At 47.9% G+C, this 22773-nt stretch overlaps 1 protein-coding gene and 1 pseudogene across 4 annotated transcripts in view; both read left to right on the forward strand.

Annotated features, from left to right (window-relative positions):
• Positions 1-4795: 4795 nt before the first annotated feature.
• LOC120093766 (40S ribosomal protein S8-like) lies at positions 4796-8759 on the forward strand (annotated as a pseudogene). The gene is made up of 2 exons (XR_015624419.1): positions 4796-4833; positions 8049-8759. The product of XR_015624419.1 is annotated as a 40S ribosomal protein S8-like (transcript).
• A 10271-nt stretch (positions 8760-19030) lies between these two features.
• Positions 19031-22773, forward strand: part of Slc41a2 (solute carrier family 41 member 2) — a 107580-nt gene continuing 103837 nt past the window's right edge. For 2 of the 3 annotated variants that reach the window (NM_001401081.1, NM_001108742.2), the window contains 1 exon segment: positions 19031-19175. The gene's annotated coding sequence lies outside the window, so the exon portion shown is untranslated. 3 annotated transcript variants of the gene reach the window in all.

Consider the following 22773-nt stretch of genomic DNA (forward strand, 5'->3'; position numbering starts at 1 on the left):
AAATTTCTAGGATCTTTCCTGAAGTTCCAGTGCATTTAACGCTGGGCTGGCTTTTTAACCGCTCCTCGAAAGTATTTAGAAAATGCATTCCGAATTCAGACACTGTCCCTGCATTTCAGCAGAAATGTTTACAACAATGCAGACATATAATAAAGAATAGAATAAACCTCTAGGTGGAGACAAATTCTTGTCTCCTTCTTAAAGTGTTAATTCAATAGAGTTTGGCTAGGGGACCGTCCCTAGGAAGATTGGTTCATCTTAAGATACCCGGCTTTTCCTTCCCAGAATTCCCACCCCCTAACATTGTCCTCCCTAGCTGAGCTGCCTAGAGGTGCAGCTAAGACAGCCCGCCTTTCTAAAACCTAATTATTTCTTCTTTTTCTTTCAAATGCTGACCAGAGCCTAAGTATATTTTTAGACTCCATAACTAATACTTTGTGCTTCCTTCTTCTTTTTCCTAAGCTCCCCTCCTGGGCATGTGGCTGCATGCCACCATGTAACTGGCCTCCAGTTCTGCCTTATCTCAGCCCACACGGGGTTTCTTCCTCCTTGTTCTCCTCCTCCCTTCAGGCTTGGAAATTGGCCTGGAGTTTTCCTTTTTAAATGTTAATTAATTGTCCCTGAGCTTCTGTGTGCCATTCTTTTTGTACTAACAAAGCTAAGAACCCCAAAGAAAGGTCCCTGGTTCCTCAGGTATTCTCTAAGGGCTCTGCTGGGATTCCCCAAGATTTCCAGTAATATTCCTTTCCTGTCCTTTAAATCCTTCCACTGTCTGGAAAAACAACCCCGTACCTGGGACTCTAGTCTATATTAAAAAAAAACAAAAAAACAGGGGGTTGGGGCTTTAGCTCAGTGGTAGAGCGCTTGCCTAGCAAGCGCAAGGCCCTGGGTTCGGTCCCCAGCTCCGAAAAAAAGAAAAAAAAAAAAAAAAACCACACACACACACAACAGAAATGAGCTTAAGAGGGAATACATGCAAGAGTCAAACTCCAGGAAACGACTGGACAAACATTTGTTGTGCCATGTTAGCGGACGGAGTACAGCCTGTACCCTTCCCCTTCCTCGTCCTTCGGGTGCCATCTGCTTTGATCTAGTTCCCGTTAAGAATGTTTTTGCAACATTCGGATTTCAAATGGTTATAGGCCCTTCCAGTTACAGGCTCTCCTAAAAATACAGGCACATGCTCGTAATATCTGCTATTCCCTTTGAAATAGCCCCCACAGAACACTACAAAGTGGGTATGAACTGCAGATTTAGCCAAAAGTATGGAACGGATGAGGCCAGAGACCGCTGCAGAGACTCGATGCTGACACAGTGTATCTTTGTACCTCTTTTCTTTCAGCGATACTGCAGACTGCAGAGCAATGTGCTAAGTGTTGGTATTCGGTCTAAGCTCCACCCCACAGCTACATGGGAACTGTCAGGTATGCTCCGCCCCACAGTTGCCTGGCAACAGCCAGCTGTGCCTGACCCTGTGTAAGAGGCTGCTTGCCCCTCCTCTTCCTCTTCCTCCTCTCTTACCCCTCTCTTCCTCCTCTCTTACCCCCTCTTGCTCTTTTTCTTCGCTGCTCTTGCCCCCTTCCCCACCCCAATCCCTGCCCCCTCCACGTGCCGGTGGCCGGCCGCCTTTCTGCTCTTCTACTCCTCTCTCATTAAACCTCTCCGCGAGGAACCATGGTGGCTGGGTGTGTTCTGTCCCAGCACCGGAGCACGAAACCCTAACACTAAGCCCTTCCATAGTCGTCCGTTCTTGTTTTTGTTGTTGTTTTGCTATAATTTCTTGTTTATAGAGAGCTTGTAAAAGCAGTGCTTGTATACCTATTATACTCATTCCAAAAATGAGTATATTTTGACTCCCTCCTCTTCCTCCTCCTTTTCTTTTTTTATTGGGGGCGGGGGGGGGGTGTGTGTGTGCTCGGATTCAACCCAGGACTGGTTTTTTGTTGTGTTTGTTTGTTTGTTTCTTTGTTTTTGGAGACAGTTTCTCGTTGTGTTGCCCAGGCTAGCACCAGCCTTACCTTGAAGTCACAGATATATACTTGCCTCGGTCTCCTAAGTATTGGGTCTAAAAGCCGGATTTGTAAAAGCAGGTTTGTAATGCCAGCTACTGAGAAGCAAGACGATTCTAGGAAGTCCGTGTCCTAGCAGAACCTCAACCAAGTCAATTATAGAGTGTATTATGCAGTTACATTCGTCAAAATAAAAAAAAAAACAAAAACTGGGGGCTGGAGAGATGGCTCTGGGATTAAGACCATTGACTGCTCTAACAGGTCCTGAGTTCAAATCCCAGCCATCACATGGCGGCTCACAAGCATCTATAATGGGATTTGGCGCCCTCTTCTGGTGTGTCTGAAGACAGCTATAGTGTACTCGTATAAATAAAATAAGTAAATCTTAAAACAAAAAAAAAAAAAAGAAAAGAAAAATTTTTGATTCTTTTTGAGACAGAGTTTCTCTTGTGTGTATCCCTGACTGTCATTCCGTAGACCAGGCTGGCCTTTAACTCACAGAGGCTAGGTTTAAAGGCACGTGTCCAGCTTAAAATTTACTTTTTAATATCTTTATTTTTATTTCCTGAACCTTTTACCTGCAAGTGTGTCTGTTTGCCGTGAGTGTGCCTGGTCCCTCAGAACTGACCATCGGATCTCCTGGAACTGGAGTTACAGGGAACTCTGAGCTAGTGCACAGGGGCTAGGGAATCGAACCTACAAGAGCATCCAGCATTCTTAAGCACTGAGCCATCTTCAAGATTCCTACCGTCAGATCCTAAATAAAATAGGTCGCATCGGGCATGGTAGTATGAGGCTGGAATCCAAAGTATTCGAGAGGCAGAAGAAGAAGAATTTCAAGTTTCAGGCCAGTTGGAGCTACATAGTGACACCATCTCTTTCTTTTCTCTTTTCTTTTTCTTTTTTTGAGACGTGATTCTCTGTGTAACCCTGGCTGTCCTGGAACTCCCTCTGTAGGACAGAACTCAGCGATCCACTTGCCTCTGCCTCTGGAGTGCTGGGATTAGAGACACGTGCTACCACTGTCTATCTAGCTTCCTTTTTTTTTTTTCAATTAGTAAATTATTCTGCTAGAAGTGAAACCAGAACTGAAACCCGAAATGCAAATAAAGGCAACGTTAACAGAAGAAACTTCAGATGTGTTCATTCATTCATTCCAAGTGGATAATGATCGAATACTCCCTCGGGGCTGACAACACCACTCGAGTATGAAATAATAATATAGTTGACAAACCTCAAGAGGTGGACAGGTGGGGAAAGCGTCATGGTTTGGTGTTTTGGGTGATAAGTAGCATTCAGTGGCCAGAGACTCTGACGGTCTGGCAGGTATAGGTCAGGGGAGGTTTTTGGAAGAACAGAGTCTTCTTAGTTAAAAAGGAACAAGAAGTTTAAAGTCTGGAGGCGGGAACTCAGTGGTCCAGGTTGGCAGAAACCTAAGGCAGCACGTACAAGGCAGACAGAGTACCTTCTGAAGACACTGGGAGCAGGCAGTACACAGAGAATGACCTGGGTGCTCTTGGGAGAAAAGCTCAGTTATGAGTCAATCACCAAGAGACTTGGTATCAAACAGTCATGCCCCACTCCCGCCCACAAACCCCCACCCCATCTTTCTGAATGCCCTATCCCTTTTGAAGTAAGGTTTTTGTTTTGTTTTTCCTTTGGCGTGTGTGCATGCATTTGTGTCTGTGTGTGAATGCAAACATGGGTCATAAGGCGTGGTAGAGGTCAAAAGGCAACCTTGGTGTTAGGTCTTACCTTCTATTCTATTTGAGGTGAGGCCTCCTGTTCACTACTTGTGGACACAGGACCAGCTGGGCTGTCCGCTTCTGGGGTTTCTTTTTTCTCATCTCCCTTCTCGAAGTGAAGGAGTGTTGGGATTATAGACACATGCTACCACACCCAGCTTTGTGTAGGTTCTAGGGGATTTGAACTCAGGCCAGCAAGCTTGCATAGCAAGTACTTTTGCCCCCCGGGCCATCTCTCTAGCCCCTTTCCTTCCTTATCCCCATCCCTAAAATGTATCTTTCTGTGACTATTGATCCTTCTCATTTCAGTGTACTATTATGTCCCCTCAAATGTCTACAGATTCTCCCCACCTTCAAACTTCAGAAAATGCTTCTGCTCTGTAAACTATGGCTCTGCAGGTTTCCCTGGCCTCGTAGCTGCAGGTGTTGTATTGCGTGTTAAGTTGTCCTCTCTGATGTCAAGGCAGTGGTAAACTCCGGAGTGTTCTCCATTGTGGTGTCTGTTGGTGCCGTACATGACAGTTCTAAACTCCGGAGGTTGTTATCTGTTTCACAGATGTGGAGCCTGAGGGTGAAGCCTCAACTTATCATTCACAGAGTATGGCTAAAAACAGCACCCCTTCTGTAACACGACTGTATTACTGTGCTACTGTAATATTGCTACTACTGGACATAGGGTGTCTCGTTAGCTCTCCTGAATTCCCTGTCTATCTCCACTGCATCAATGGGGATTCCGTTCTTCCAGCCGCTCAGCCTCAAAGGCACACTTCAAGGCTCCTTCTGTCCCCTTTCCCACTTTTCCACGAGCAAATCCTGCCTTTTGCCCTCACTTCCACAGACACCTGTCTGCAGCCCCCACACCCTCTTAACCATTTCCTGTCTGACAACCATCCCTCTTACCTGGATTTCTAAAGTACTGTCTTAGGGGTGGTCTGCCTTGGCCACAACAATCCCACTGTAATCAAAATCACTGAGGGCCACCTCTTCTTAAGTTCTTCAGAGGACTCTTTCCAATCCAGAGTCAATGGCCAAGTCCTTACCATGGCCTGTGAAGCTCATGTCCTGACACCTGGTTCTCCGTATCTCCTGCCACTTCATTCCAGACATAGGATTGTGTACCCCGTCTGTTCCTCCCCCACACCCAATGCCAGTCCGTCTGTCCATCCATCCATCCGTCCATCCATCCATCCGTCCACATGCTGACAATCATTCTACCCTCTCAGTTGCTTTCTGGAGCCTACTGATGTCTCCTGAATAACAACAGACACATTCCTGTCTCAAGACATCCGTGTCTGTATTTTCCCCGCATCTCGTAACTGCCTTCTTGTTTCTTTTCGCTCAAGCTGCGAAATTCTCTCTGATTATATTATGACTAAGGAGGACGTTTACTCCAAGTGAAAGAAAGCCCTCCTCCTACGGCCTCCCCATCCTCGCTCCAAAACTCTTCTTCTTTGGGTGTGGGTAGAGACAAGGTCTACCTGTGTGTAGTCCTAGAACTCATTTTGTAGACTAGGCTGGTCTTGAACTCATAGAGATCTGCTTGCCTACTAAAGATGTTCACCACCACACCTGGCCCAAAACTTTGAACTCCGCTTTCCTAGTAATCATCAATATATAGCTAGATATATTTAATTTTTTAATTACATATATTGTTCACGCATGTGTGTGGACATGCCACAGCACACGTGTGGAGGTCAGAGGACAACTTGCAGGAATTGGTTCTCTCTACAGAGTGTCTCCCGAGGACTGAACTCAGGTTGTCAGGCTCCGTGACAAGCGCTTTAGTGGCCATTACACAGATAAATATTCTTTTGTTTGTCTTTTCTCAGGAACCCTGTGAGCCAGTCACTTGTCTCTCCTTCCGTGAATGAAACAGAACTGCAGTCCCAGAGCAGAGGATGGAAAATCACATCTGATTAAGTACTTAATAGATATTTGTAGATGGATGAATGATGACATGTGCTTGGCACACAGGAGTCTTGTAATAGCTACTTGCTCTGTGAACACTGTTAGGTCTCCAGACTCAAACAGTTGGCTTACAGGTGGTCATTAACATATCAAAGTTGACGCTGGCCACCAGGTTCTCCCAGGATCCCTCAGTCCCTACCTGTTACAGGGTATGGCAGACATACCCTGCCTCCTACCCTGAACGTTTCCAGCTCAGGGGCTGGGTTGCCCTTACCCCCACTGCCTTTCCCTATATAATCCAGCCATTTTGGGTACCTGGCCCTACTGGTCTACCCTTTACTCTCCTGGCCAGTCTCTTGGCCCAGGCCATCTCTTCTTGGTTCTCCCTTCTCCTCACATGGCCCGGCTCAGTCTGGCTGTGTATACTCTCCTATGTCCCTACCTCCGATTACACTCTTCCTTTTATCTATACTAAACTTCTTCCCCCACAACACTTAAGGGCAGTCATGTCCTTTCCTTTCCTTTTTTCCCTTTTTTTAGATTCATTCATCTGGTGATGAGAACAGGGGGAGGGGGGAGTTTGGGGGAGGGGGAGTGACATTCACAAGCCCTTCCCCCAGCCCACCCAGCCCACCCCCCACCAAGAGTTGATCGGAACCAAGCTGCTGATCTGACTCCTAAGGTATATATGGATCATTTGTTTCTGCTGGCTTCTGCCACCCACCACATCTGATTCCAAATTCTACAGTCCAGTTTTTCAGTTGCTGTTTTCTTTCCTATACCTTCCTTCTAACCATCTGTCTCTCAGCATTCTGGGATCTGGCCCCACTGTGCCCCTCAACCTGGGCACCTCTAGCCTCTGGGCATGTTTCTCTGGTTCCTGCAGCCTGCCGCACCTTCGGAGGACATGTCCCTTTTCTCCTGCTCTCTCCCCTTTCCTCCTCTACCCGATAAATGTCACCCTGAACTGCCAGCTTTGTTTACTGTGACTACAAAAGCCACAGCCAGGAAGCTCCTTTCACCCTCCCTGGGCTCCAATCCGAAGGATAAGGATTTGGAACATTTTTCTGACAAGTTTCCCATTCTGCTTGGGGACGCCCCAGATGGAAATTCTTATCACAAGGATACTTTGTCTCCTTTTATATGGAGTAAACAGCAACAGTTCTCTAAACTATTTTGGATTGGTGTGGGTTTTTGCATAATGACCAGATCGGAAGGCTATAAATGTCTATTCAGATGAACAATTTAGAGATTTACACCTAATTACTTATGTCTTTGCTAACCAACACCAAGCTTCTAAAAGATTTAGATAAGTAACAAGATCTGTTCGATAAGTAAGGTTTATAAATCCTTCGGGTCCATCAGGGTCACAGTAATATTTGTGCAGCTCCTCTGTCTTTGCTGTTTGTTAAGCTTCAGTTATCTGGATGAACTAAGTTATAAAAAAAAGAATTGTGATATTCTGTAATGGTACAGTATGAGGAGATCAGGAGAGTTCTCGAAATCTCTTGATAGACTGTATTTATGGCTTAAGTCTTCAACTCAATGTTTTAAGGCTCAAACTTAACAGGGATACATCTGTACATTCCTAGTCTTTTTTTTTTTTTTTTTTTTTTTTTTTTCAGGAGCTGAGGACTGAACCCAGGGCCTTGCCCTTGCTAAGCAAGCGCTCTACCACTGAACTAAATCCCCAACCCCTAAATTCCTAGTCTTATAAAAGCAGCTGACTTGGGGCTGGGGATTTAGCTCAGTGGTAGAGCACTTGCCTAGCAAGCGCAAGGCCCTGGGTTCGGTCCCCAGCTCCGATAAAAAGAAAAAATGAAAAAAAAAAAAAAAAAAAAAGCAGCCGACTTATAAACTGCTAGGCAATTCATTCAGTGACAAGCTTTAGCTATCTTCTGTATGTGTTTTCAAGGTTAAGCCTAAACTCAGGTATACTTTTTTTTTTGACCCAAATGATAAGATATAATTGCCCACCTAAACATACAAAGCCCTGTACACATCCCTCAAGAACATTCATAACAACCTGTAAAGTACAGCGTGGAATCTTAACGTCAGCCTCCATGCTGTTCCTCGGCTACTCTCCCCTCCACCCCTCTTCCGTTTCTCTCAGGTATACTTAATACATAGAATGATCTTCGGACTCTTCAGAGATGGGCGGGATGTGGCATTTAAAGTGTTTAATAAAAAGCATCCCATTATAGAGACCTCTGCCTACCTAGTGGGAACCTAAGGTCTCCTAAGAAGGTAGTTGGAACACAATGACGCCACCTAAATCATGGTAACACTAACCACTGGGCAAAGCTGCCCTGTGCCTCTCCAGCTGGGAGGGCTCTGCTCAAACCGGACACTTTTGGGTTGATTGTCCTACTCTGCCCGGTCAAAGGTCAGTCCTCCAAGTTCCTCCATTCTATCAGAATCTATCAGGCATCTCTCGGGACAACTGGCACAAGCGCCGCAAGACCGGGGGTAAGAGAAAACCCTACCACAAGAAGCGGAAGTATGAGCTGGGACGGCCGGCGGCCAACACTAAGATTGGCCCTCGCCGCATACACACAGTCCGAGTTCGAGGAGGCAATAAGAAGTATCGTGCTCTGAGATTGGATGTGGGGAACTTTTCCTGGAGCTCTGAGTGTTGTACTCGCAAAACAAGGATCATTGATGTTGTCTACGATGCATCCAATAACGAGCTCGTCCGCACCAAGACCCTGGCGAAGAACTGCACTGTGCTTATTGACAGCACACCGTACCGACAGTGGTACGAGTCCCACTATGCACTACCCCTGGGCCGCAAGAAGGGGGCCAAGCTGACTCCTGAGGAGGAAGAGATTTTAAACAAAAAACGATCAAAGAAAATTCAAAAGAAATATGATGAAAGGAAAAAGAATGCCAAAATCAGCAGTCTTCTGGAGGAGCAGTTCCAGCAGGGCAAGCTTCTCGCCTGTATTGCCTCAAGACCAGGCCAGTGTGGCAGAGCAGATGGCTATGTGCTCGAAGGCAAGGAGCTGGAGTTCTATCTGCGGAAGATCAAAGCCCGGAAAGGCAAATAAACTGCCATAGCTCGTGTAATAAAGGTGTTTGCTGTTCTGTATGTATATTGTCAAAAAAAAAAAAAATCTATCAGACCTGGGTCTGATGGCGGAAGGCCTGCTGCTGTGTGGCCACTGATGATTAGCTGCTAGGCATCGGCTGGGAATCTCCTGCCACTGCCCCCAACAAAGCCAGCGAGACCACACAGGGCTAAGACAACGGTCTAGGTAACGGGAAGCCTCTGTCATTTTAATTGACACATAAACCATTGGCTTATACCTCCTCCTGCTATAATTCATCCTTCTCAGATCTCTGACAGGGTTGGCTGACTAACTGTAGCTCTGTCAGTTTAATAACACCTCCAAGCACCCAGCTCCTCCCTCAGGGCAACAGCTGCCTTCTCTTCACAGGTAAAATGTCAGGCCTCAGGCCTCCCTTTCCTAGAGCTACCACTGGGTCTTCAGCCGAGCCCGCTACCGGACTCTGACGTGGAATAAACTCACAAAGCAGACTTCAAAGGAACTCCTTACTGTTCTTCTATTTAAAGAAACTTTCTTTGCAATGGCTGTTCTCGGCAACCAACCACCTGTGCCTCATGATGAATGGCTGGATGGCGGAGGGGGAAGGGCTTAAAGTTCATGCAAGTGATATAGGAAAGTGATCTAAGAAATGTAAACACAATAAAAAATGTCTCGGATGCCTTTCCCTCTGTGCTAGTATTAGATTAAGACTTCAAAAGTTCAGAGTGTTACCGTGAATCAATGGAGTTCTGGTAAGTTATTAATTCACCACTGGCAAAGACTTCTGATATCATAGTCACGAGCTCAAGATTTAACTTTTTTTTTTTTCCGGTTCTTTTTTCCGGAGCTGGGGACCGAACCCAGGGCCTTGCACTTCCTAGGCAAGCGCTCTACCACTGAGCTAAATCCCCAACCCCGATTTAACTTTTCCTTTGGTTGTTTTCTTTTCTTTCTTTTTTTTTTAAGATTTATTTATTATAGATGAGTACATTGTTGCTGTCCTCAGACACACCAGAAGAGGGCATCGGATCCCATTACAGAGGGTTGTGAGCCACCATGTGGTTGCTGGGATTTGAACTCAGGACCTCTGGAAGAGCAGTCAGTGCTCTTAACCGCTGAGCTCCGGTTGTTTTCTTTCTTTTGTTTTCTTTTCTTTTCTTTTTCCCGGAGCTGGGGACCGAACCCAGGGCCTTGTGCTTGCTAGGCAAGCACTCTACCACTGAGCTAAATCCCCAACCTCCTTTGGTTGTTTTCTAAGTATAGACTTAAATTGCTTCTCACTATGCTAACACACACACACACACACACACACACATACACACACACACACACACACACACACACACACACACACACCCATAAACCAGCCATCTGTAAAGACTGTTAATGCTTTTAACTCAAAATCACTTTTTGGGTCCCCAAACTTTCACTATGACTCAAAGGTGTGAGTCGGCTGCCTTTTCTAACTGCGGATTTTGGTAGAGTACAGACAGTGGTAACGCTAACATATCCGAAAGCTTTATCTCCTTTTGAAAACGTAAAGAAAATTCTTACAAGCTTCGAAGGATCAACTTGAATCCGCCTCTCACAGGTCAGACAGACGGACTCCAGGTAAGAACTCCTGTCAACCAAGCCTGAGTTTCCCCACCTGCTGCCTATTACTGAGGATGGCGTCTCTCCCTTTTCTCTGGTCTTGGAACTCATCTCCCTCAGCTACCAGGATCATAGGCCTAAAGGTTTCAAATTTACATGCAAAATAAGAAGTTTCCCCTAAACTCCTTAACTTTACCTTCTGACCTAGTCCACCACATCCCAGAAGAGTTCAGATCGGCTCCAGGTGTCCCTTTGGAATCTACGTCACAGCTCCAATGCTACAAAGAGGACTGCACTGCCCTCGCCCCCGATGGTCCTGAGAACAGGGACATCAAGCAAAGCAGACTTCACTCCTCTCTCCCCCTCTCTTCCTGGCCTTGGCCAACATTCCAGCTTTCTTCTGTCCCTACCAACGATTCCCCAGTGTCAGCAGGAGTTAGTCATAGAAAAATGGCATCTCTTCTTACCATTTATCATCAACACAGAAAGACTGGGACTTTAGGTCTCAAACCCTGGACAACTGGCTAACAAGTGTCCATCAACGTATCAAAGCAGACACTGGCCATCAGGTTCTCCCAGCATCCCTCAGTCCCTACCTGTTACAGGGTATGGCTGGCAAACCCTGCCCCCTACCCTAAACAGCTCCAGCCCAGGGGCTGGGTTACCCTTTCCCATAGAATTCAGTAACTTTTGTTACCTGGCCCTTCTGGTCTACCCTTTACTCTCTTGGCCAGTCTTTTGGCCCTGGCTTCCCATCTTGGTCAGGGGCTCCTCTCCCTTCCCTCCTCTCCCTTCTTTCCCCTCCCTCCTCTCCCCTCTCTCCTCTCCCTTCTCCCTTCCTTTCTCTCCCCTCCCTCCTCTCCCTTCTTTCCCCTCCCTCCTCTCCCTTCTTTCCCCTCCCTCCTCTCCCTTCTTTCTCCTCCCTCCTCTCCCTTCTTTCCCCTCCCTCCTCTTTCTCCCCTCCCTCTCCCTTCTCCCCTCCCTTCTCTCCCCTCCCTCCCCTCCCTCCTCTCCCCTACCCCCTCTTTCTCCCCTCCCTCCTCTCCTTTTTCTCCTCCCTCCTCTCCCCTCCTTCCTTTCCCTCTTACCCTTCTTACTCTCCTCTCATTCCTCTCCCTCCTACCCTCCCTCCTCTCTCCTTTCCTTTCTCTCCTCCCTCCTCTTTCTCCCCTCCCTTCTCTCTCCTCCCTCCTCTCCTTTCTCCCCTCCCTCCTCTCCCCTCCTTCCTCTCCCTCTTACCCTCCCTTCTCTCCCCTCCCTCCTCTCCTTTCTCCTCTCCCTTCTCCCCTCCCTCCTCTCCTTTTTCTCCTCCCTCCTCTCCCCTCATTCCTCTCCCTCCTACCCTCCCTCCTCTCTCCTTTCCTTTCTCCCCTCCCTCCTCTCCTTTTTCTCCTCCCTCCTCTCCCCTCATTCCTCTCCCTCCTACCCTCCCTCCTCTCTCCTTTCCTTTCTCCCCTCCCTCCTCTCCCCTCCCTCCTCCCCCTCCCTCCTCTCCTTTCTCCCCTCCCTCCTCTCCCCTCCCTCCTCTCCCTCTTACCCTCCCTTCTCTGCCCTCCCTCCTCTCCTTTCTCCTCCCCCTTCTCTCCCCTCTCCTCTCCCTTCTCCCCTCCCTCCTCTCCTTTTTCTCTTCCCTCCTCTCCCCTCATTCCTCTCCCTCCTACCCTCCCTCCTCTCTCCTTTCCTTTCTCCCCTCCCTCCTCTCCCCTCCCTCCTCTCCTTTCTCCCCTCCCTCCTCACCGTTCTCCCCCCTTCCCTCCCTCCTCTCCTCATTTGGCTTGGCTCAGCCTGACCATGTTTACTGGGACAGTTTACTTGCTTCAGGTTTAATGTAAATTATTATTTCTATCTGTCTTCCAAATGAATGAGACTGAAACTGTGATTTATTTGCCAGGCTCTGCATAATTACTGGGGGGATTACCCATAATCTAATTCTCTTAACTAGACTGGCTACTTCCCCAGCTGTGCTCCCCAAATACTTGCGGTTTGAGTTTTCCTGGGCTATTTCTGCTCCAGCAGTCTGGTGTCCTGGGAGGCATTTTACTTGGGCGTGTGCTTCGGGTCCATCAAGACTAATGGAGACCTCCTCTTCCCCCCCCCACCCCTCCCGCCTTGCTCTGAGACTCCCCTAGCCAGGTAACTGAAAGCCCTACCTCTATTCCCTCCAGAAATTGGCTCTAGCCATTTGTATTTAACCAATAGGGAAGCAAGGTTTGCACAAAGAAGGCCGGTAAGAATTTGCCCATCTTCAGCAACCAAGTCTTGGGGTACAGAATCTAGCATCTGAATAATGACAGCATCAGACCAACCCCCGACAGTTTAATCATCAGCTACCCCTTTAATTATAATGTCATCTTCATATGGTGAGCCACATGATCTCCTCCAAGTATCTTATACAGCAAGGCTTGGAGCTCCCTTGCTTCCCTTCAGGCCTTCTCTAAAGTTTAGAAGTAAATACGTCACAGGCAAGTCTCGTTACGTGCTGCCCTCTTAAAGTTTGCTTTGGACTCCACCTTAGTCCACATCTCTACTCTGGGAGTTGACCTCAGCAGCAGATCCTTGCATATTGTCATGGAGACTTTAAGTTTCCAGGCTCATTGTCCAAATTCATAGCCAACATTTTGACTTTAGTGACATCATCAAACTCAGCATATCCAAAACAGCTCGAATTGTCCCCTTCTGACTTCCCAGTGAACAAAAGCTATCTGAAGAAGCTACTCCGGAGAGGGCTTGGCCTTGGCTGGCTGGAACCTTGGGATTCTGCAGAGAAGCAACATTGTAAGTCAAAAGTCAGTCTTATCTTGAGAGTTCTTGGTCCTTCCAATAGCCAACAATCTTCCCCTTTCTCTCACGCAGCACTCTCCCGATTACTAAACTCTTCAGAAGCCGCAGATGGTGGTACTCATCTGTGGTCTCAGTATTTGAGAGGCTGAGGCAGGAGAATTGCCGTCAGTTTAAGGCCAGCCTAGTATATTGATATGTATAGAGACCCCGAAGGATCCTAGTTCTTACTGAAGTGTAAGAGCTATTAAGAGGCTTGGCCTGGTAGAAAGTAGGTAGGTTATGGGGCTCCTGTGAAGGACCCTAAGGGCTCTCGCCAGCTTCACACCCACTGCCTCAGATCAAGATTAGGCCAAGTACCAGCTTCCCGCCTTGGGTCAAGGCTAGGCCGAGTTCCATTCTCCAACCACAGGGACACAGGGAGGAGCAGGGACATTCTTGAAAAACCACAGAATGTACTGATAGTCACTTGACCCTCTGGTCCCAGATAGAGTTCGAATGCACGTCCTATGCTTGCTAGCCAATAGATTCAAAGGTCAATATGCTTAGCCAATAAGTTTAAACTGTAGCTGATGTAACCTGTACCCCCTAAAAAGTATAAAAACTGCCTGTTATAGCCATACGGGGTTGCTTCCAGTCACTTGCCATGAAGGGCTTGATTGAAGGTGGACACCAACGCACCAGAAAAAAATAAGCCTCTTGCATTTGCATTGAACTGTGCTCTCGTGTCTCACTTGGGGGTCTCCTGGTAGTCAAGACTCACTTCCAGCCTTACATCCTATCTCAAACAGACAAAACAAGGGGCTTAGGAGTTGGCTTAGTAGGTAAACGTGTTGCTGTGAAAGCAAAAGGACCCATGCTCAAAGCCTAAGCACCCACATAAAAAGCCAGTCAGACATAGCTGCATGGCCCCACACTTGAATAGCAGGGAGGGCAGACACATCTCTAGACCTCCCTGATTAGCGAGGCTTACTAGTTTACTTTCTATTGCTGTAGGAAAAAAATGGACAAAAGCAGCTTGGGGAGGGAGGTTTACTAGGCTCACACATCCTAGAGCAGGCACTCAAGCAGGGCTGGGACCTAGAGGCTGGGACTAAAGCCGAGGCCGTGGAAGAATTGGGCTTACTCACTTCCTCCCCTGGCTTGCTCAGCCTGCTTTCTTATATAACCCAGGGCCACCTGCTTAGGGGAGGCACCGCCCACAGAGGGCAGAGCCCTCCAACATCAACTGTCAATCAAGAAAATGCTCCACGGGTTTGCCTGGGGGTAAATCTGATGGAGACATTTGCTCAGCTGAGGTTCCCTCTTCTCGGATGACCCTAGCTTATGTTAAGCTGACAAAGGCAAAACAAAGATGCAAAGCAGAGACCCTGCCTCAGACACGCGTCTGTCTGCCTGCCTGTCTGTCTGTCTGTCTGTCTCTCTCTCTCTCTTACACACACACACACCCACACACACCCCATAACTATGAAGACATAGACCCTGCCTCAGACACATCACAGACACACAGACACACACACACACACACACACACACACACACACACACCATAACTATGAAGACATAGACCCTGCCTCAGACATGTCACACACACACAGACACAGACACACACACACACACACACACACACACACCATAACTATGAAGACATAGACCCTGCCTCAGACACATCACAGACACACACACACACACACACACACACACACACAAAACCATAACTATGAAGACACAGACCCTGCCTCAGACATGTCACACACACACACAGACACAGACACAGACACACACACACACACACACACACACACCATAACTATGAAGACATAGACCCTGCCTCAGACATGTCACACACACACAGACACAGACACAGACACACACACACACACACACACACACACACACACACCATAACTATGAAGACATAGACCCTGCCTCAGACACATCACAGACACACACACACACACACACACACACACACAAAACCATAACTATGAAGACACAGACCCTGCCTCAGACATGTCACACACACACACAGACACAGACACAGACACACACACACACACCATAACTATGAAGACATAGACCCTGCCTCAGACATGTCACACACACACAGACACAGACACAGACACACACACACACACACACACACACACCATAACTATGAAGACATAGACCCTGCCTCAGACATGTCACACACACACAGACACAGACACAGACACACACACACACACCATAACTATGAAGACATAGACCCTGCCTCAGACATGTCACACACACACAGACACAGACACAGACACAGACACACACACACACCATAACTATGAAGACATAGACCCTGCCTCAGACATGTCACACACACACACACACACACACACACACCATAACTATGAAGACACAGACCCTGCCTCAGACACATCACAGACACACACACACACACACACACACACACTATAACTACAAAGACATAGACCCTGCCTCAGCCTCAGACATGTCACATACATACACACCATAACTATGAAGACACAGACCCTGCCTCAGACACATCACAGACACACACACACACACACACACACACACACACCATAACTATGAAGACACAGACCCTGCCTCAGACACATCACAGACACACACACACACACACTATAACTACAAAGACATAGACCCTGCCTCAGCCTCAGACATGTCACATACATACACACCATAACTATGAAGACACAGACCCTGCCTCAGACACATCACAGACACACACACACACACACACACACACACACACACACACACCATAACTATGAAGACACAGACCCTGCCTCAGACACATCACAGACACACACACACACACACACACACTATAACTACAAAGACATAGACCCTGCCTCAGCCTCAGACATGTCACATACATACACACACACACACACACACACAAAAGACATAAGTCATGATATTTGCAGGAAGATGAATGTAACTGGAAATCGTTAACACTCAATAAAACACAATAGGGTAAACACTGCATGCTTTGTCCCAAACGAGAGAGATGTATATGTCACTATGTCCGTGTACATAGGTGTGTCTGTGTGTGTATACACATTTCTCAGAGTCTACCACTACATATAGCCGACCTCAGACCCCTGGACCACATATAGCTGAGCATGCTCTGAGGTAACATCTGAGAGAGATTTGCCTGCTGTGCCGTGCTGGAGCCCATCTCTCCAGTGCTCCATATGCGTTGGTAAATGTATTGCTTTGTGAATTTCTGTTCCTCGGTGACTACAGAAATTTATGTAACCTCTTTCAGGCTGGAGCGTGTCATTTGAGGTAATGGATCTGTGTTCCCTGGGACGCAGTAACTCATACTCGCCTCTTTGTTGTCCGTCCAACTTTTCATTCATCAGGCTCAGATCAAATGTCATTTCCTCAAGGAGAGATCTTTTACTCCACGGAAGACAGGCTCTTTTGTCAGCGTCTATCACTCCCAGCCATCATTCCAAGCAGTGATCACTGCCTGCCTCGCTCCAGCTCTAAGCCACTTGCTTCACATTCGAAGTTGCCAGCACTTAGGCAAGAGCTGAAGTGGGACCCGTGATTCCGGCTGCCCGTGTGTCCCAGTACCTGTACAGAAGGGGCTGCCTCGACCCCCGAACTTAGTGAGTTATTTTCAGGATGACAACTCGATTTTCAATTTGAGTTCCTAGTTGAAGCTCCACACATTTTAGAACTCCACATCACACTGTGGCGTACAGAATGAAGAGTGCACGTAAACAGAAAGCGACATTCCTCAGTCCACTGTCTGAGATGGAGGGCGCGTGACACCTCCAGCTTTCTCAGGAAAAATGGCAGAGGTTGGCTTCTGATGGGTAGTTTGTTGCTATTTGAGACAGGGTTTCTGTCTTGGGACTTACTCAGGAGACCAGGCTGTCCTCAACCTCAGAGATCTACTGCCTCTGCTCCCTGAGAGCTCGGATTAAACGCGTGCACCAATTACATCCAGCTCTGGATGGGTGTTTTTGAGTGGGAATTTTAAGAGGCTCCTTGAGCCGGGGAACCCAGGAGATGCACTTAACCTGTTAAACTTGCTAACCCTTTTTGGAGCCACTAATTACCTTCTATTAAGATGTAGTTGTGGTTTGAATAAAATGGCCCCATAGGCCCATAGGGAGTGGCACTATTAGGAAGTGTTGCCTTGGTGGAGGAAGTGTGTTACTGGGTGTGGGCTTTGAGGTCTCTGATGTTCAAGCAACGCCAGTAGAACTCTCAGGTCCCTGTCCAGCACCGAGTCTGCCTGCAAGCTACCATGCTTTCTGCCATGATGATAACAGACTGAACCTCTGAACCAGCCCCAGTTAAATGTTTTCCTTTATAAGAATTGCTGCGGTCATGGTGTCTCTTCACAGCAATAAAACCCTAACTAAGACAGTCTTTAAATCAAAGTGAAGACATCTGGAAATGAATGTAATTGCAGCTCTCTCACGTCACAGGACAAAAATTGCAACTGTCTAGTTTAAGGGTTTTTAAATTGACTTTATCTTCTGATTGTAGAACTGGGCCATAGTTCATTTCACAAAATAGAATGAGCGTTCCAGTGAGGTAGGTAGAGGTCTCCTTCACAGACACAAAGGGGCCGAAGAAAGTGGGGACAAGAAACCCAGGAGCAGACTGGGCGTTGGAAAGTTCCTTCCCTTGTAAGATAGGGACGGGGAAACAATGGAAGACTCAGTACCAGGTTGCCTGTGTAAAGATTAAGGCAGAGGCAGCTTCAACATCATGCAATTCAAACAGGTTTCTGGGAAGGTGAAGCAGTTGGTTAGTGGTAAGTGACTCCATTTTGAATCCTAAACCAAAATAGTGACTCCCTGTAATTTTTAGTCAGCACCCGTGTTCTTCATAGTAAAGCTCTCATTCCTAAAGGTATTTTAAAATCCTTTAAAGATGTTAAATTACCGTATATGTGTGTGTAGGGATTGGGTGTGTGCTCTTGAATGCCAATCAATGCCTGTGGAAGCCAGAAGAAGACATTGGGTCCAGCCGAGCTGGCGTTTCGTGCGTGAGTGCGTGCGTGTGCGTGTGTTCAGGTGGGTGCTGGGAGCTAAATTTGTGTCCTATTGCAAGAGCAGTAGTAATCATCTCTCTAGTCTTATACACGCCACCCCAAATGTGTTCTAGGGCTGGGCGAAACAGTGCATACCTGTAATTCCAGAACAGGAGGGGTAAGAGTTTGAGGGCAGATTGGAGATTGCTGCACGCCTTCAATCCCAGCATTGAGAGGCTGAGGCAGGCAGACCTCTGTGAATTCAAGGGCAGTTTGGTCCTCATATCAAGTTCCAGGCCAGCCAGAGCCGCACACAGTGTGACAGTCTCAAAAAACAGAATGGAGTTTAAAAGCCAATCTGGGCTGCACAGAGAGACCGTCTTCTAGAAAAAGAAAAACCCACAAGAAAATGTTTTTGGTTTTGGTTTTGGTTTGTTTTGAGACAAGGTCTCACTATGTAAATCTGGCTTTCCTGGAACTTGCTAAGTGGGTGCCACCATGGAAGTCTCTCTCTCTCTCTCTCTCTCTCTCTCTCTCTCTCTCTCTCTCTCTCTCTCTGTGTGTGTGTGTGTGTGTGTGTGTGTGTGTGTGTGTGTGTCCTCCCTTTTCCCATCTGAAAAGGTGCTAAATCACCGCTGTGAAAACTTTGGTCTGACCCCTAAAATAGCTTCAGGATCAAAATGATCAGCTTTCCCCAGGAGTCAGTGCCTTGCACCTCACACCTTTGCATAGTGGGAGAGTGGAGTCCCACTAGCTGAACCGCACTTAATAGGTACTTAACAAATTGTTATTGAAGCTATTTGCCCGGTTTTCCTGGGCAAATTCTGGCTCAAGTCTACCTCGGCTCCCAAACTCGAGTGTGGGCAAACTGCAAAGCTCAGCTAGGCAGCGTCGTGCACTTGGCTCTGACCCTGCCAGTCGCTAGGAGGGCGTGACGCGCTGCCCGCACGTCTCCTCCCCGTCCTTTGGCCTCCCAGAAGCGCTCAACGAACGACTCCCACGTCCTCGGTTTCATTCCGGTCCGCAAGGAACGCGAGTTGGACCCCCGCCGAGGCCCGGGGCTGACGGAGCGGTGAGCGGAGGATGCGCGGGCTGGGATGCGGCTGGGAGGATGCGCGGGGCAGCCTGAGCTAACCAGCCAGCCAGAGTCAGAGCTGGCAGGAGGGCGAGCGGGCGAGCGGGCGGCTGCCGGGGCGCGGCCACGGATCCCGGTAGCCTCCGGGCGGCCACATCAGCGGCGCCCGGCGGGTCCGGGCCGGCTGCGCGCGTGCGCGGGGCGGGGCGGGGCGCGCGAGTGGCCGCGGGCGTGGGGCGACTGTCAGAGGCGGCGAGGAGGCGCGGCGGGCCCGCGGGGCTGGGCCGGGCTCACGGACCCCCGGGGCGTCGCCGCTCTTGGGCTCGGCGTAGGCGGTCACGGAGGGAGCGGAGGCTGCGGCTCGGCTGGGTGTGGGAGGGCGGCGTTGCGGCCGGACGCTGGAACCTGGGCCGGCGGGACCCGAGGCCGCCCGACTCTATCCAGCCCTGCCTGCCGCTAGCCTCGGGCTCCGCGCCGGGTTCTGGCGGTGGTGACCCAGGGCGCGCGCCGAGGGATGGAGGAAGGTGAGCTCGGATGCAGATGCTGCGAGCCGGGTTGCGCTCACCCCTGCTTTGGGGCTCAGCAGCGTCGCCACCCTTTATGGCTTTATGGATGGATGCACAGTATGCCTCAAATTTAAGAAGCCTCGGTGCCCATTTATGGAGAAAGCTGGCATGTTTGTGCGTTACTTATATATTACATTCTCAGGTATAGTGCCCGGCTGTCATCTTTTTGTAAATGGACGTTTGTTGACCGAAGCGTCATGTAGCATACGTGCTACTTTTCCTTCTAAAAGGTGGCTTTTCATGTATCCATCTAGTTTTGTAACTGTCACCACTGTTCAGGTAATTTTTTTTTTTATTTCCAAAGGAACCCTATACCTTTTAGTTGCTTGTTACCCATTCCCCCCCCCCCCCCACTGCCCCAACCCACTGGAAACCACTAATTTTTCTGTTCCTATGCATTTGCTCTTTGGAGACACTAATGAAACCATACAGTATTTGTGGTTCCCCACCTCCGTTTAAAGACAAGACTTTGGCTCTCCCCTTATAGTTCAGGCTAATCTGAATTTTCGGTCCTCTTGCCTCAACTTCCCAAGTAGTGATCTCACACAGACTTGTGCCACACCCCACCAATGTGTCTGTGGCTTTTTGTCTGGCTTCCTTCACGTAGCTTAATGTTTTTAAAGCTCATTCATGTTGTAATTATTGTGCATCTGTTCTGTACTTTCTTAGAGCTGAATGACTGATATGTGGTGTGTCACTACCACACCCGTTCACCCATTAATGAAATTGCATAGCTTTTTACTTTTCAGCCATTGGATATGATGCTGCTAGACTGTCTGTAGATGTGCGTTTTAAAGTCCCCGAACATAGGTGTGGAGTTGCTTGGTGCTTAACATTTTGGGGAAACTTTTAGACTTTAATCAAAGTCGTTGCTACATTTAATACTCCACCAAAGTTTATGCGGTCTGCATCTTCCTTAAACTGCTAACACGTTATTTTCTACTAGTTTTTTTTTTTTAAAGCTATCCTAGTGGGTGTGACTTGATATCTTTTCCTGGTTTTATTTTGCATTTCAGACCAGAGATTAAAAAGCCTTTCTATGCTTATTGGCCATGCGTGTATCTGTTTTGGGAAAATATCTGTTTAGATCCTCGGACCCTATTTTTTGCTGTTTTATTTGACTTTTTGTTATTGTTATTGAGTTGTCTTATTCGTTTTAGGAAAAGTTCTAGATTTCTTACTGGTACTGGCAAATTTGCATAAAAATATAATTAAGTGGTATTTGAATCTTTAATAATGCTTTACCCTTTTACCTGGTCATTTTTGGCATTTTGTTGTGATTATTTTTACTATTTATTTGGCTTTCTTGAGAAAAGCCACAGGAGGTGTGGTCCTGGGGTTCCTGCTGGGACTTTAGTTGGTGTTTTTGTAGAGTTTATGTTTGAAAAGTTTCACTTATTGTTAGCTACAAATAACCTGTGTTGGGTTACATAGAACAGAATCCCATGTGTTTCCCAGTAAGAAGGTTTTTTCCTCTTTTAGTCCGGGTAGTTTCTATTGCAATTATCATATATGTGGATGGTAGATAATGTGTTTGCCTTTTTGAGGTAGAGTCAGTTTCTCCCTCTCTCCCCCCTCCCTCTCCCTACTCTTCCCCCTCCCCCTCCCCTCCCTCCCCTTACTCTTCCCCCTCCCCCTCCCCTCCCCCTCCCCTCCCTCCCCTTACTCTTCCCCCCCTCCCCCTCCCCTCCCTCCCCTTACTCTTCCCCCTCCCCCTCCCCCTTCCCTTTCCCCTCCCCTCCCCCTCCCCTCCCCCCATGAGTGTGTGTGTGTGTGTGTGTGTGTGTGTGTGTGTGTGTGTGTGTAGCCCCGGCTGGCCAGGAACTCACTATTTAGATCAGGCTGGCCTTGAGCTTGCAGCAATCCTCCTGCCTCTGCCTCCCAAGTACTGGCACCCCAAGTGAAAAACATTTTACTGGAGCTGAGATTAAGGGTCACCTGGGACTGAATGTCAAGGTGCTTTCTTTTTTTTTTTTTTTTTTTTGGTTCTTTTTTTCAGAGCTGGGGACCGAACCCAGGGCCTTGCGCTTCCTAGGTAAGTGCTCTACCACTGAGCTAAATCCCCAGCCCCTGTCAAGATGCTTTCTACATGGGTGATTTCTGTGTATGTACAAATGCAGCCTAAGGTCTTTCTTTCCAAAGTTACTAGGAGAGATGGCATTTCTCTGAACTCGAGTTCTTTTCTCCATGGCTCTAATTGCTACTAAAGAAAAAAGTATTTAATGAAGCTTGTACGGTGAAGAACTTTTAAGGCCACTGTAGCAGTATAAGGGCTATGACAATGGGTTTGGCACTGGGGAAGGAGATGGGACTTAACCCTGACTGTGGTGTGGAGGAGCAGAAATGCACAAGTGAAGGGCAGGGGTGGGGCAGTGGGTAGAAAAGTGCTAAAGGTTGGCATCCCTAGAGAGGAGGATTCTGGGAAAATCATCTTAAAATGATTCCTCCTGAAGATGGGCCTAGCCATGGGACACCAAGAATAAGGATCCAGACCCAGTTCATCACATACTGGGGGAGAGGGTTCCAACCAAACTGGCTCGGCAAGGTTCTTTGCGGAAGATGCAATTTGTAACAGGTGTGGGTGGTCCTAAGAGGAGGAGGCTGAGTAGTTTGGTCATGCAAGGAAATCTGTTACTGTTTAAACATAGGCTATCAAGTTTCAGGAACTTTATAGGAAAGAGGAAGGTTAAAGATTTCCAAGGAGAAATAGCGGAGAGACAACCGATGTCAAGTGGATGAGGGACAGCTTGGTCTTGTCCTCCAACCTGGACACTAGAAAGCACATAAGCTAACCATTCTGTGTCTCCCCATGGCCTCCCTCAGAGTTCAGCTGACAACATCATTGGAACCTCAGTGTGTTCTTTCTTTGATTTACCTGAGGAGCTTGATAAGCAGTGAAGGTATAAACCTCTATCTGTTATTGGCTGTTCCTCAGGTACGCTCTGCTCCCTGCAGCTTTCCTTGAGGAAGCTTTCCTTCCCTGCAGCTTTGGTACTTCTCCTTGAGGAAGGCTGTCTGTAAACTGGGCA

Source organism: Rattus norvegicus, chromosome 7 (assembly GCF_021556685.1).
Source record: "Rattus norvegicus strain SHRSP/BbbUtx chromosome 7, alternate assembly SHRSP_T2T, whole genome shotgun sequence".
NCBI lineage: Eukaryota > Metazoa > Chordata > Mammalia > Rodentia > Muridae > Rattus > Rattus norvegicus.